The sequence below is a fragment of the Accipiter gentilis genome, chromosome 20, assembly GCF_929443795.1.
Source record: "Accipiter gentilis chromosome 20, bAccGen1.1, whole genome shotgun sequence".
Lineage (NCBI taxonomy): Eukaryota > Metazoa > Chordata > Aves > Accipitriformes > Accipitridae > Astur > Astur gentilis.
In genome coordinates, this window is record NC_064899.1 from 7,324,471 (window position 1) to 7,339,834 (window position 15,364).

Below are 15,364 nucleotides of genomic sequence, written 5' to 3' on the forward strand. Positions count from 1 at the left end.
TTACATTTTTTATTTCTAGACTTATTACAGTTAAGGTCTCTAGCAGTGAAATTATAAACAATCCATCCTGTTATCGTCTTCTTATTTGTAAGATTTTGATTATTTTTTTTTTTCTTTTTTACACATTACAAAATAGTGATTTCTTCCAACTATGGAAGCTTAGTCTAAACTCTGGAATCCAACTGGCTTTCTTCCATTCATGTGTTCATTAGTAAAAGATTCTGCAAGTCATATAAATCCCTCAAGCAGACATGCCTAAACCACTGTTAAGTTACTCCATCCAGAGAAACAGTTTAAAATAAAACAGTCGTGTCACTTTTTTCCCCCATCAAAATGCAATGGATTTAATACTATCTAAATATTTCAAAGGAATGCATCAATTTCTATTCCCCCCCCCCCCCCCCCTTCTTCAAAACAAGCTAAAGAGCACCAAATTGAGAAGTTTATTCATTTTCTTTCAACTTCTCATATCGCTGTCTTTTAGGTAGTTCTAATATGATACAGAAACTTAAATTTTAAATATTCTACATTTTTATGTTTCTTGTCTTAGACTTTCATTAATAGCTGACAAGAAAAAGTAAATTTGAGGAAATTTCTTGCAGGAAATTTCCCTCTCTAATTCACAAACTACTCTAAGTAAAAAGAAAATTAATCTGAAATCAGAAAATACTTCTACTGATATTGCAGTAATTGAGCCCAGCTCTTTTTTGTTGCAGTTACCTTGGATATCCAGCCAAAAAGGTAGCAAAAAACAATTTCAGAAACAAGTTATCACTAATGAAAACCACTCTGGTTACATAGAAAGAAACAGACTGTGGACAATGGTGGATTCTATTTTTATCTATTCTTTCAGAATGTCTCTGGGGATGCAATACCCTAAGATACAGTTAGGAGGTCTTTTTTATTATTATTTTTAGTACTATTCCTTGGTTTTTTTATGTGCTAATATAGGCTTGCAACAGTATCACAAAAGAAAAATAAAAATGTACTGTTCAGTAATATTAAAGTAATGCTTAGAAAAGAGGTATAGTTCTTAATCCAAAAGGCTGGAAAAATATTTTAAATAAGCTGATGTTTCAAAATTGTTGCAATTTACAGTCCTTGTCTCATAATCATTAATTATAAGTCTGCTAAACCTTGAGGCAATAAAGGTATCTTAAACAAAGAAGTCACTCAACAAAGAGTTTACTAATCAGGAAAATGGTTGGTACATGAAGACTACGTTACACCCAGGCAAGTTGTTTTGTCACTACGCACACACTGGAGACGGTAGTGCTTGGTGTTCAGCTAAGTTTGGTGTAACATTTCTTGAACTCTGACATGTTAACAAGCGCCATTGCAACATGGTACGTCAAGAATAGATTTCTGTTCTACCCATTTAAAACAAAAGTTGTATCACTTAGGACCTGACAGATTTTTTTTTTAAATTCAAGGACAATCTTTCTTGTCCAAATCACAACTGACAGTGTACCACTCTATTGAATTAGACCTATCTCTTCCTCATCTCACCTATGAAATACAGCAGAAGGAGAAGGAGAGTTAATATTCACGTTTAGCTATCTTTGAACAGAGAGCCAACAAGAATATTTTGTCCATTCCTGGGCATACAGGTGTCATCATCTGTACATTTAAAGCCCTTATGAAGGGAAAGGGAAGTACACTAATTCCCTCCAAAGATCATGCCCATGCTGCCTTAAGGATATTTGCTGCTAAAAACTTCAAGCCAATACATACAGTACGTGGGCTGTTCTCCTTGGAGGACTCAGCAGTTCACCTTAATTGTATGTTTTCTCCACTGCACGTGATAGAAGGTTTCCCATGTGGTATAGCACTGTATTAAGTTACACGCCAGGGTGCCAAATATCTCTGGTTATTAACAAGCGTAGCTCAGTGTTGACTAGATTCTAGCGGTTGCCTGAGAAATCCTGAATAATACACTTTGTACACCTGGTGCATTAAAAAAAAATCTCATTATATCCCATTATTGAAATGGGCAATAGAACGCCAAGAACATATTAACTACAGTACCAATAATGAATTTAGTGCATAATGTAGTGAGCAGTTTGCATTTCAACTGCTTTGCATAATTCTTTTAAGACTAACCATAAAATTATCTGGCTGTACTTTCAAAAAATTGTTTTACTCACTCTCTCTCTCTTTTCTGTAGAATTTTGCAATTCTAATTATTTTCTGAGTTTTACATGAAATAATGACATAGTTTTTTAAAAAGTAGTATTTTGGGGAGTGACATTAAAATCTTTAACTACATCTAGCACTGGGCTTCTTTTAAAATATTACGGTCTATGATCTGAAGAAAATGAAATGGCAAGCCCTGATATACATCTTCATATGGCAGCATATGAAAGAAAGTGGAAACAAAATACATTTAATACTGCAATCTGGTCACTCATGAATGACTTTAAACTATTTCAAACATTGACATTTAAAAAACAAAGTAATATAACTACAAAGAAGAACACATTCTTTCCTAAATTATAACTTTGTTCATAATAATGCAAGAAGTTTGAAATGGGCTAATCTTGTTTGAATGTTTGGTTTGCCTCAGCTGGAGGGAGAAAAGAAAAAAAAAAAAGTGAAGCAGCACAATCAAAGGATGTACACACTGATGATGTTAGACAGGGATTTTCATTCCAGAGACATGCAAGAGAACTCAGAAGTCTTTTTGAATCATGGCAATCTTGTAGGGAAAAATGAAAGCAAAAATAAAATTCAATATCCAAATATACTCAGTGGTTGGACTAGCACCATACCTATTAAATAAATAGCATTACAGAGAGCATCAAATGAATGAATTGTGGTAAAAATAAGACCCTACTTGATTTGCTGTGCACCATTAATCAAGACTAAACACTTCTTAAGCATGCAATCATTTGGATCACCTTCTCTTCACATTTTTAAGAGGTTTTAATAAACCCACAGAGTTTGGAATATAAGAACAGACTAGTTAGGACTCCCAGAAAGAGGCTTCTATCTGAAAAATAAGTGTACTGTTTCTGAAGAGAAATCTGAATGTGTTTCAATGTTTTTCCTAATTCCATATAGCAAGTAATGTTTTTTAAGACTGTCAAATGGGAAGTAAACATTGCCAAAAAATAAAGAGGGGTCAACGGTCATGTCAGTCATTAGAGTGGTACATCCTTTTATGTTGCAAATGTTGACCTGAGTGCACTCCAAGCATTATAACTGTCATATCCAATATACAAACCTGAACTCTACCAGTGGAATGAAGTCATTGTGACTCTTTTTACACAAATGCAAGGGCTCTCTGAGTAGATCATAAAATTCTGTATTCAGCTACCCTAACAGTGGATTTTTATTTCAATGATCTGTAACAAAGGAATGATTTTGTTCATTTTGCAAACCTATCTTAGTCTACGCGCTATTGATTTCAGTCAGCTGAGCCGCGAAGCATGGATAAAGTCTGTGCACCTAAAATAATCCTCCTTAAGAAGTATAGGAGTAAAAAAAAATCCAAACCCTACATATCTGCATTACAGGAGTCTGATTTACAACCTGGCAATTCAAGTCTAGTTTTGGTGATTGTGAGAAACTAAGAGTAGGCAAGTTCTGTCACATAACATTCATGATATTTATTAGATGGAGAATGCTAACACAAATTTTTTTCTTGGTGAGATGAATTAGACATTTGAAAGAGATCACCTTCCAAATTGCCTTTCTGTCCTCAGCTGTGTAACTTTAAAATGGCTGCCTTTCATATTTCAGTTGAAGACAATTTTTCATAGCTTAATGTAGCCCTCTAAAAAACATTTACTAGCAAAGAGCCAGTAGCTATGTGGACAGCAGTGCATTATGTAATGCAAACTCTACTATATATTCAAGAAGGAGAAGTGAGATACCCATTTATTTTTCCAAGACGTGACTTCAAATTTGAAGTATTTATCAGATTCAGTCTGCCAAGTTCAATATACTAGTTTACTCTGGTAGGGAAACATAAAAGAATACTTGATATCTCAGTGCAAAGTAATCTTTCCTTTGTACCTCATTTTCATCTGGATCAAGATAACTGAAGCAATCTCATTTGATGCCAGCAGATAAACTGGCTAGGAGTTTGCTTCTTCCCAGTATAGCAATAAAGAGGGAAGCATTGGATTCTGGACTTTTCTCCTTTTCCCTTCATCCTCCACCCAATCCACATTATATTTGCAGTGCTGTGGTAGATAACAACACTTCATATTATTTTACAAGCTAAACTCTTTAAAGATTTCTATTTCTTTCCTCTTTATTTTCTAAAATATTCCCATTTTCTTACAATTTACTTTATTATTCTGATCTTACCATCTATTGTGTTTTCCTTCAGTAGTAGGATCATAATTTCAATACTGCCACTGTTGTTGCTATTGCTACAATTCAATGTAGTTCATGAAGACCCACTCACATTTATTTCCTAATCGTTTTACAGTTATAGCCTCTTTTATAGGTATACTGCAATGTGTCTTTCAAACCTCTTTCTTCCTAAGTTTGGAATTTCTAGTATGCTTTGCTTCCTTATTTTGGAGTATAAGTCATTTCACATTAGAGCCAGACGAGTCATGTCAGTACTGAGCTCTGCTGTATCATAATGCTGCATTTATACTTGAGAGCATACGCTAAGTTGTAGGAACTTAAATGTGCTTCTCTGTTCTAATATGCTTTCTTTCCTGGTTCTTATTCTCCACAATTTATTTTACTCCCCACAGTTCACATTAATCTAGAATTTATCTGTTCTCAGGTCAACTTTGAACTGTCTGTTGTCTGAATATCCGAACTCCATGTTGCTCAGCTTTTTACGTTTTTCAGCTGTTATATTATTATGCATATAATGTGTTAACGCAGTTGCCTCGTCCAGGGGTCTTAACTTCCCCTACCTCCTAAAGCTAAGATATTCAGGATGTTCAAAAGTGATTAATTTCCATACTATCATTCCAAGGAGTATGATGAACATAGAGAAAAGAACTTCCTCATGGCACGGAGAACAGTGACATTTACTGAGAAAAACACAAACACTTGCACAGAAGTAGAGGGATATAGCAGTCCTCTAGGGTTTTTTTTACATGCAAAAGTTCCTTTTCTAAGTAATACAAAGTTTCTCCTCAGATTCTGCTAGATTCTTCCCACAGGTGGCTCTGTAAGATGTGCTACAGTGTTTTGGACCAAGAAGTCCAGTATTTTGTCTTCAGCTTCAGCAAGATAGCGAATGCTTAGAAAAGAATGAGAAATAGATCGAAAATGGAGGGTAGTTTTGCTTCTCACGTATCAACAGCCAGTGGCACGAGGATTATCAGATTTGGAGTTTGGATCCAAAGTATTGCATTTAGTGGACATCATGGGAACCATTCTCCATGAAGTTGCCATTTCCCTTCTAAATCACTGTATGCTTTTTGTTTTATCATTTGCCTGATAATTTCACTTAAGGGCCTTTTACTTTTTTTTGTTTGTTTGTTTAATGAAAACCATCGAATAATCAGTTTACTTATCTTCTCTATTTAGCTTACATAACACATAAAGCATAAAACCAAGGTTTTAGCATGAGCTGGACAGAAGCCCATTAAAAAGGGTTAACACAGAGACAATCTGTGCTCACATAAAGCACAGTCAGAATTACTTTTTTTAAAGATTAATAGTTGATAAAGATATTTATGTTCTCGACTATTTGACCAAAGTCATCATGGTTGCTGGGGGATAAGATATAATCAGAGGCCATATCAAATACTTAACCAATTATTGCATACATAAATAAAACTGTAAACTAAAATCCTTATTAGCTGACTACCATTTGTAAGAAAAAACATTATAGTCGCACAAGCTACTTTCTTTGTTTCAAACTCCTCTGAACGGAGTTTTGCAAGTTACCTATTTTAGGGTCAGGCTCTCTGATTTCCCTTACTTGCTGAGAGAAAGAAATTACCAGCATAATACTCCTTTAATATTTTAAATACAGATTTTCAAAATACGAATAAGGAAAGAGTTAACAGCTATTTTCTATTTATGATGAAAAGTAAGAGAGCTTGAAAAAAAGGCATACAGGCAAAAAACATAATTCCTGATCAAGAAAACAAACCTGCTTAGTGGTAAATGGCCAAAGCAGCAGTTGAGAAGAACGGAGAAGGGATATCACTAAGCCAGAATAATTTTTTAAACAAATTCTACCTAACTACGCTGACAGTGTAGCACATCGGAAGAAGCAGATACCACTTAAAGGAATATTACTTATATAATAATTATGAAATAATTTCTTTTTCCTCCATACAAAATTCCCCCCCTCCCCAACCAAAAGCTTCTTAAAGTTTGGCTCATAAAGTCAACGCAGGACTTGTTCTTTCATCACTGTAAGGACGGTTATTGAACTCCCGAGCCCAAATCTTGCGTGCTATCAGGTTTCTAGGCACTCAGCAACCAATCCGTCATCTTTACTCCAGTTATAAAAAGTTTTATAACCTTTCCGTCTCTAACTAAGGTTTTCTACCCTTTCACTACGCTTCTGTGCTGGGAAATAAACCAGGAGCTGCAGGAAACCCCTACACAACCCTCCAGCTTAAAACACTTAGAACTTGTATAGCAAGTACTTTATGCCCAGTACAGCTGCTGGCAGAGAAATTGGCTCCGATCTTACCTCCCACGTCTCCCGTAGCTCAACCGCTTCCGCTGGGTAGTTGTTTATTTCTCTTTTCCTTTCATATCCCTGACCTTTTCTCTAATGTGTTGAGCCGAGTTTGGAGTCACAGTGATGAATGAGATGTGATGATGAGAATCATAGTGAGGGTGCAGTGTGCAGGGCTGTTTCTCGGGCAGCATAGTAGCAGACGGAGGAGGGGGGAAGTGGAAATCTGACAGGTTTAGCTTGCTGACAGCCCATGTTTATAGGCTCTGTAAAGAATACAGATGAGACAGAGGAAAGGCAGAGACGACAATGACATAATAAATCTTAGCCACAGTGTTTTCAGCCCGAAAAAGTGAAGAAATAAAATCAAGTTTGGGATGCTGTTAATGGTTAGGCTGTCACAGAATTGAACCTCTTCACTGTCTGCTCCTCTGGATGAGATTAATAGATACACTAGGCTCCTCTGTACAGTACTTCTGCCATCTGCACAGAAAATTGCAGCCCTCCCTCCCCTTTGACCACAAAATACTTCAGGTAATAAATGAGTTAGGCATTCTGGTTCCAATACACAGGGTGATATATCTGCATACTTCTCACCAATACACTCCAAAATACCTAAGGGAGAAACTTTATTTAATGCTTGGAAATGCTTTGAAGATTAAAAAATAAAATAAAAAAAAAAAAATAATTAAAAAAAAGAGAAGCAGTAAGAATAAGGACCAGCCTCCATTCTGAAAGCAGCAATCATCTCCTCAGCTGCTTCAAGCACCACGTCTGTTTGACTTCAGTGGAGCTATGCCAGTTTATATCAGGTAAGGTTCTTGCCTCCAATTTTCATTTGGGAAAAATTCCAGGTAAACTTCGAGTAAATTCCAAACAGCTAAATAAGGACTTTAAGATTTTAGCTAATAACAAATTTTTCTATGTGCAGATTTTTTTTCCCCTCCAAAGTCCCAGGTACGGTAAAAGTTTCCTTCACTCTTTTGAAAATATTCAGCATGAACATGACTTTTGTGATGCAACCTCATCATCCACCTTGCCTCCAACAGGCTACATCTTGCAGACAGACTTTTTCAGAGCTGCTCTCATTTCTCAAGTTCCACTTATGCCTACAAGAGCTACAACTTTTCACAGTTCCCACTTATGAAAAAATAAGACCAAGAATGGAAACCATCACTGCAAAATACTTTCATTATTTATAACCAGGTATCATTACCATCACCAAGCAACAAAAGACCATCAAAGTAAGAGCAGTCTTCTACCTAATTACCAGCAAGGATAATGCAAAGTTCCTTCCTTGTCAGAAGCTGTAAGCCTGTATCCATTTTCATTCATCTGAGTCCAGTGCTAGGAAAGGAATAGATAATATTCATCTTCCTGCCCCTTGCAATTACCCTATTGTTGAATGTAGTAAAGAGAAGGTGGCCATTCTACTCAACTGAACTAAGAGAAGTCAAAGAGCACATCACGCACTCTAATTCAGACAAAAGAATGTCGTGGAAGACAATTAACTCTATCCCAGCTGAAACCAGGACAAGAAACACACTGAAACATGCGTTTTCCCACTGTCTTCCAATAGTAACATCTACTTTGAGGCCAGCTTTCATGCTCTTATTAGCTTATTTGCTAACTGGAGGCTGGTTTGGCCTCCAAAATTATGTATGCCATGCTGTAGGCCTAATCCACACAAGGCTGACTGACCCATCCATCAGCATGCAAAAGCGTAAACAGTGAAACCTTAGTTTTACAGTGTCTGAAAGGCAAAGGCATAGGGGGCAAATACTGTTGTTTCCTGTAACTGACCGTTAGACCAATTCACCCGTGTTGAGTCAGGAACATGTGCTGAATTTATACAAAGTAAGATTCATAGAAAGGGCAAGTTTTCATGAAAACCAGACTTCTTTAAGGCGTGTAAAAAAAAAAAAAGAGCACAAGGATAATCACTAACCATTTTTGAGAGAATGATTCTCTTCCTAAACTTGGGGAGGGGGGAAGACTTTCATCTTAAAATCTCAAATAATTATATAGAGCTCTCAATGGTCAGTAAACTAGTGAAGTATTGTTTTGATAACATGTATTAACAGAGTTTGTTAACTTGCAGAATTAAGCAGGTTTAAGTGATTTGTCTAATATCTCCTAGAAAGACAACAATCACAGCATAGAAACTCTGATTTCCAATCTCCTGATCTAATTCTGAAATGATGCTGCATTACATATGCCTGCTACTTTACAACTGTTTGTCCTGAACCACCAAGTGCTGTATTAAATGGTGTATACTTATCAGCTCCACTATATTTATGCAGAACAATGTTATTTCTTCTAGTTTCTCTAGATAAACAATGACAACACAACAAAAAGGAAATTACCTACAAGGAATTACATTTCTTGTAATTATTTCATTTAGCACACTTATAAAATGCTATCAGCTCTTCTCCCATAAAAATAAGGAGGATATGAAAAAGAAAATAGTAAAAAAAATTAAGTTATTTAAATAGAAATAATAGTACAAATATATGACATTAAAAAAACCACAACACAACACAAACCAACACACACCCAGGATTAATCAATGTACAGATCTGGTAGTCACTAGAGAACCAACCCTGTATATGTTCTCTTGAAACCACTGCCAATTAATACAGATTTTTCATGGTAGCTGAACAGTTCAATTTTTCATGTACATCTACAGCTGAAAATTTTCAAATTGACAAGCTAAGCCCCAAGCTTTTACCGCCTGTACTGATGCTTATAAACAGATTACAATAAGGAAAACTGATTCTGTGATTAGTTTAGGTAAAGGGGAAAGAAGGCAGCAAAGTTTTTACAATTATTCCTGTGTGGTCTTAATCCTAGTTGTTCTGATCTGCTAACTTGTGACAACAGTGGCCTTCAGTGCCCATGCCTAACCTTGTCTTGCTCTCCATTAGTCTCATATTTCTCTGAAATATAGAGCACCTCAAAACAAAAAAGGTAGCTCACACAACAGGATGAGAAATGCATGTTTTCTACCAACTGGTAATTATTTTTGCAAGCATATGCATCTTCCTAGCATTTTCTGGAGAGTATAAAAACAAACCTAACCTCTATAGTCAAAAATGCTTATGTTTTGTTCTTTGCCTTTCAAAAATTTTTCTCTGGGGGTGTAGCAGAACAGCGAGAAAAAAATTGTGGTAGAAACATGAAGTGTCTACCCACCCAAAGTCAAGCTGTCATCTCAGCTGGGGATGCTGACATTCAATGTTATATTCAGCTAAAGATAGAATGAGTGAGACTGCTGCCTAATAGGACTAGCGTCAGTGGAAATGTTTCATCCCAGACCTGGGGACTACTTCTATTCTTCTGAAAAGAAGATTTTCACTCTTTCAGGGCTTTTGCCTAAACAAACATTTCTTAGTCACTTCTTGCCTTTTTTATCTACTGTATTTATCTGTCATACCTTAGTTATTTGCAACTGCTTCTTCGTTTTGTCTGTGTTAATTCCCACCTTACTAAGTAGGATTTTAAATCCTAACACTGTAAGTATTATTTATAAACTCAGCGACTAGGGATGGCTCTGTTTGAGGTTTCGAGTATGTGGCCATTCCACTTCACAATAGAAGACAGCTAAGAAGCCTACTTGAGTGAAGTTAGCTAAACTAACATGTTACTTTCTTAACAGAGAGTTAGACCTTGCACAAGCCAAGTTCAGGAAACTCTCCAGACTGTGCAAAAGTTCCTCTGCTTTGACAACTGCTTCAGAGAAGAAATTACTGAATTCAGGCAGAAATCGGATTGGACTCTTTGTCCCTAATTTCTAATGGAAACTCTATCAAACCTCAGTAGCTAATTAAAACCTACAAATTATTCCTTTTCTCGGTAGCATGCTGTAGGGGCTTATTGTACGTCACAGATAAAATGCAAGATTGATGCTAACACCAAGCTCAGAGTGGAATCAACGGAAATGACATTTGTGTCATGAAGGACCTCTTTCCAATATTTAAGCAGCAGCAAATGGTCTGTTTGCCCATAAATTGGCTTTTTTACACTACTCATTTGGCATGGAGGGAGTAGCAATTGAATCTAGGAGCCTAAATGTTCTGGGATACACTGTGCAACTAGCAAATTCAGCTCCTCTCCCACTTTCTGCATAGATGTCTCAGGCCTGTAATAGCACCATGTTTCACAGAGATATCTTCATATTTGGGGAAAAAAAAAAGCGGGGAGGTAAAGTGCCAGTCAGTTGTCTTCTGGCGATGCTTCTGTAGCATCACTAGAATTCTTCTCTTGTGCAGTCCAAGTGGCCTCTTGGATGGGCAGCCTAGGGAAGCATCTCTTGCCAGTTGGTGTGACTGGATCTTCTTCTCCAGCTTTCTATGGCTAGATACACAGGAAATTCCTGATTTGTACCAGGGAATTAGGCTGCAGATACAAATAAAAGACCACTGAGGGGAACTTTGCCAGCCTCCCTGACGCCTTCCTCTTTTTACTACCAAACAACACAGGATAAATCTGGCTCCAAGAGGGGACATAATTATCTAATCAAAGAGGCTTTGTGTCAGTAATTATTTTTTTAGAACATCACTTTAACTCTGTGTTTGAGCAAGTCAAACACACAGCTTTTCTGCCTGTATTATGAAGCAGGTGGAGTTTACTAAATAAGCAGCACAACTCTTGCCAGATCATGCATGGTTCTGTAGAAATATCTAGTCTCCAAACAGGGACTCAAAAAAGGTTTCCCAGCTAACTGAACAGCATCTAAACAATTCAGTGAGATCTCAAGACAAAACTAAAACCATCAAGCACAAATCACACCCTTTTTGCATGACGTCCTAGTCTTTGATAACACTGCAGAGCTAATCTGCCAGTTTTCCTGTGAAAAATCTCTTAGCAGTGTCATGGAAAGGAACAGTCTGATCCCTAAAAGACATACTGTGGGAGGAATAGTATAGAAGAAGGGCTCACGCTGTGTATACGAAATCTGAAAACGAATAAAGACATCCTCAAAAGGGCTTCAGAATTAAATAGTTAATCAAAAGGTTGTGCAGTAAGGATCTCCTCATCCTAGTGGGAGGGCACGTCAGGGGAAGAGCAAGAAGTGCATATAAGAATGTGCATTGACTTCCTGAGGCATTTCAGTCTGGTGAGAGAAGAGACCTCACTGCTTCTTTCTAAATCCCATATGATGCATGATTCACTTGGGGAATAAGATTTAGTTATGGAGGAAGAAATGCTAGGAGTTACCATCACACGTAAAACTTTGGCAAATTCTATTTGCATGAGACTGTAGTTCATTTGGTTTTAGTGAATAATTTTTGTTCTAAATTCCCTAAAGGCAAGGCACAATATTTTTTGACTAGTTGTAGTTTGGAAGAAAAGAAATTTTAGTCTTCCAACTTCATTTTAAGAGAGTCGACTAAATTCTCTCTTGTTTTTTCCATACATCTTAACAGGTTGACTTATAGAATATAGGTATATAAAAAACTATAGGAAATCTGCCAGCTTCTGAAAGGTCGTGCAAAGGGGCGGCTGTTGGAGAGCTTTCATCCAGGCTGCTAAGACCTGACCTGGCATTCCTCTTAATGCAATATTTGATACAGTTATCACCAAAAAGAAAAGCTGGGGTATGAAATGTATTTACAGTGCTCTATTTGTTACACACATTACCAGTTCTCACAGATGAAACAGAAACTGAACTCAAGTCTTGGCATGAAAAATACTGTTGGAGCTCATTAAATCAGCTTGAATAATATAGCAGGATAACATCCCTGTTGGAAAATCTGAATTTGGTGTCATCATCTTTCTCAAAATAAAGTGTTAATGATTCCTCTTATGAACTTTTAGCATATGAAATGAACTTAGACAATCTGTTTTCTCAAGAACTGAAGAAAATAATTTCAAATATATAAAAAGGAATAAAACTTAGACAAGAACCTTAACATTTTTCTCATTCTATCATTTGGTTGCTGACTTTCACATTTTTTAAAGAATCTTAAGAAATTACAACAGTATTTGTCTAAATACATATGACAATCTTCAGAGTAAAGTCTCACTAAGTCAGACTTCACTCAGTAAAAATTTGCCCGAGTGAGGAACTGATGATTTTTCTCACTGTGAATAACAACGCATCTCCACGCTAAGAGTAAAAACTATGTTATATCTGTGAGTGTGTATAGGTACATAGAATCATAGAATGGTTTGGGTTGGAAGGGACCTTAAAGATCACCTAGTTCCAACCCCCCTGCCATGGGCAGGGACACCTTCCACTAGACCAGGTTGCTCAAAGTCCTACCCAACCTGGCCCTGAACACTGCCAGGGATGGGGCAGCCACAACTTCTCGGGGCAACCTGTTCCAGTGCCTCACCACCCTCACAGTGAAGAATTTCTTCCCAATATCTAAACTAAATCTATCCCCTTTCAGTTTAAATCCATTACCGCTTGTCCTATCATTACACTCCCTGTTAAAGAGTCCCTCCCCAGCTTTCTTGCAGCCCCCCTTTAGGTACTGGCAGGCTGCTGTAAGGTCTCCCCGGAGCCTTCTCTTCTCCAGGCTGAACATCCCAACTCTCTCAGCCTGTCTCCATAGGAGAGCTGCTCCAGCCCTCTGATCACCTCTGTGGCCCTCCTCTGGACTTGCTCCAGCAGGTCCATGTCTTTCCTATGTTGGGAGCCCCAGAGCTGAACACAGTACTGCAGGTGGGGTCTCACGAGAGAAATGAAAAATATAAACAGCACCTATCTGTACATTACATACACATGTCATATAACATACATAGTACGTATATACACACACATATATATAGAAGTTCAAACCAGAATAGAATGCCCATGAGTTAACACATTACCGTGACATGTAATAGAAAGTCACAGCTAGGTTAGCAAACGACATGCATAAGCCCATTACTAACCCGGACCCATGTTATTGTGGCAACTGTCTCACATAAGCTTAAAACATGGTATGTAATAGCACAAACCACAGACATGAAATAATTTTGTAGCATAACTAGCCTCCATGCCGCTTTAGAGTCCTGAGCAAGAAGTGAGAACAAAGGTAAAGAAGAATTTATCAGAAACTGCTTAGTACACAGTGTTTAACTCGGCACACTTGCACTCAATATGCTGCTGTTGAAAACAACACTAAAATTCAAGACAAAGGATGTTAAACACAGGAAAGGAAGAATATGAATGGCCTTTTCTCATATCTGAAATGCATATATTTTAACTTGCAGAGAAGCGGCAAACTTATTACAGTTTGCCTGTTCCATTACACACATATATATGCGCTGTATTGTTTGGCTCCATTAATGATAAATATCATGAATGCAAACATTAACTCACTAAGCACTGTGAGTAACTCTGCTTGAGCAGACAGAAATAGCTAAAACAGTTTTGTTAAGTAAAGCAATGTTTTTATGCAGTTGGAAAAAGTTTCCTACATTGTAGGAATAATTAAATATCTGAATTACAGTTTAATTTTATGTTGGATACCCACTATTTTAGCCATTTTTCACTTATCAATTTAAAAGTGTTCTGCACAAATGGCTGATCTTTATGCATATAGCATCCTTTGGATATCTGGAGAGGAAGACAAGATTGCACTGTTCTCCAGAAAGTAGCTATGAAAAGCCAGAACATAATGAGTACTTCTTATCTAATCCTATTTGAATCTGTTTCTTCTACCAATTTCTAAACCTCCTATTATATCACCTCTTCTATACAGATACAAAGCAAAATCGAAACTATTTGTCCATACTTCCATTATCTGGTTTCTTTTATGACAAAGCCAGTCTCCTGACAGTCTAGATGAAAGAAATGACAGTCTGTAGTCCCCTCACTTATTGCCCGCATGCCTATTAGCAACTCTGAGGTATCTCTTGGGGGGAACAAGTTCTAGAAGCCTCCAGAAAAACCCTTATAGATTACTCCAATCTAAACAGAGAATTTTACATAGAATGCCTTTTCCAATAGTAAGTGATGGCATACAAGGAAATCCTTGCGATTTAAAAAGAAAGAAAAAAAAAAGCCACTCATTAATTTATTCTGTATGATTTTTCATCCTTGATTGATGGTGTTAGAGAAAGCACAGCTTTTTTGACTGGGTGCTCCAAAACAGAAAACAAAATGTCTTTTTTGCTCACATTTTCGATCACCAGGAAGTATTTGACACTACAACGCTTCCTATTTGGTCACGGAGCACAGAACAGCTTTTATTCTCATTTCTCCTTGAAGTTAAGAAAAAGGAAGAAATGTCTACGTGTCCTGAAGTCAAGGCGAGACAAAACCCAAGAAGCTGAAAAAATATAATATTTGGGGGATTTGTGTGCGTTATAACCAGAAAACTTTCAAAACAAGAACCAAAATGAAACTTTGTGGTGCAGGAACCAAAGGACCTAGCTGCAAGTTGCCATGACCCCTTCACAAACTTCTGAATTAGGGCTATGAGGAATGAGTGGAAAATGGAAACATTGTGCAGACTGCCGGTCAAAGTTTTAGCAATAATTAGGCAGAGTCAGGCTGCCTTAGCTCAACCACACCCCAGAGTCTAAAATCTCATCCTTATTCTGCAACTGTCTAGCCATCAAACCTATGCGCCTAAGCCATGCAATCAAGCCTTGGGAAAAGTTACGTCTCGTTACTCAAGTACTTCCCTCCCTAAGCAGTATTTATACTTCACGTACCTCACACACCGCTATAACCAGTATTCTTGGATGTATACATCATGTGTCTCTAACTCAGAGAATGACTTCACATACTTGAGCAGGATGTAC

At 37.2% G+C, this 15,364-nt stretch overlaps 1 protein-coding gene across 2 annotated transcripts in view; it reads right to left on the reverse strand.

Annotated features, from left to right (window-relative positions):
* Nucleotides 1-15,364, reverse strand: part of CDH12 (cadherin 12) — a 370,514-nt gene that overhangs the window by 289,078 nt on the left and 66,072 nt on the right. The window contains exon 1 of one of the 2 annotated variants that reach the window (XM_049824047.1): nt 6,632-6,701. The exons of the other annotated variant lie outside the window; for it this stretch is intronic. The gene's annotated coding sequence lies outside the window, so the exon portion shown is untranslated. Of the gene's footprint in view, nt 1-6,631; nt 6,702-15,364 lie in introns of those variants that run through there. 2 annotated transcript variants of the gene reach the window in all.